This window comes from Arachis ipaensis, chromosome B08 (assembly GCF_000816755.2).
Source record: "Arachis ipaensis cultivar K30076 chromosome B08, Araip1.1, whole genome shotgun sequence".
Lineage (NCBI taxonomy): Eukaryota > Viridiplantae > Streptophyta > Magnoliopsida > Fabales > Fabaceae > Arachis > Arachis ipaensis.
The window spans coordinates 26,142,934-26,143,795 of NC_029792.2; positions in this window are offsets into that span (position 1 = coordinate 26,142,934).

Consider the following 862-nt stretch of genomic DNA (forward strand, 5'->3'; position numbering starts at 1 on the left):
AATTTATCCCCTAAAATTTAAAATTGGACTTAAATTAACCCATAAAATTATAACTGACTTAATTCGCCTTTCAAAATTTACAATAGTAACTCACATTAGTTCTTGAGCTAATTTTTGTGAACAATATGTTAATTTTGCACATTAACTTGTTAAGATTTGAACACATTGCCTAAATTCTATGTGATTGATACCTACTAAAGTTCAGTTTGAGAAAACAGTTTAATTAAGCTACTTTTGAAAAAATAGCTTAAACAATAAATGACTATATTAAAAGTAGTTTATAAATAAATTATTTTGTGTTTGTGTTTTTAGTTTTAAAAATACTTATTTTATAGAAATGTGATAAAAAATAGTAGTATTATGAGAGAAGTCATTTTTTTTAACTTCTCTATAAGCTCATAAATAGCCTTAGAAAGCTACAATTTAGTTTTGAAAATTGTACCAAACATTAATACTATTACTTTTTATAAGCCAAAAACTCAAAAAGTTACTTTTGAAACTTTTCAAACGGACCCTAAATCTTCTAGAAACTTGATTGGCTCTCCAACATCCTCACGAAGACGACAATAACAAGTTCAAGTTAAAAATTTTGCGGTTCTGGAAGAAACAATTAAACTTATAGAACTCTAATAAATTTTAATTACATAAAATCTGGACAAGGAATCCTAATCACAACAAGTTAATGTACCAAATCAATATGTCCTTAAGAGAGATTAGTTTAAGGGTTAATGTAGATTGCGATTGTAAATTTCGAAGTCAATTTGAGTCTATTAAAATTTTAAGGGTCAAATTGAATCAACTTCAAATTTCAAGATCAAATTGAGTATTAACTCTTTGAAATATTATTATATGTTTTTTATTA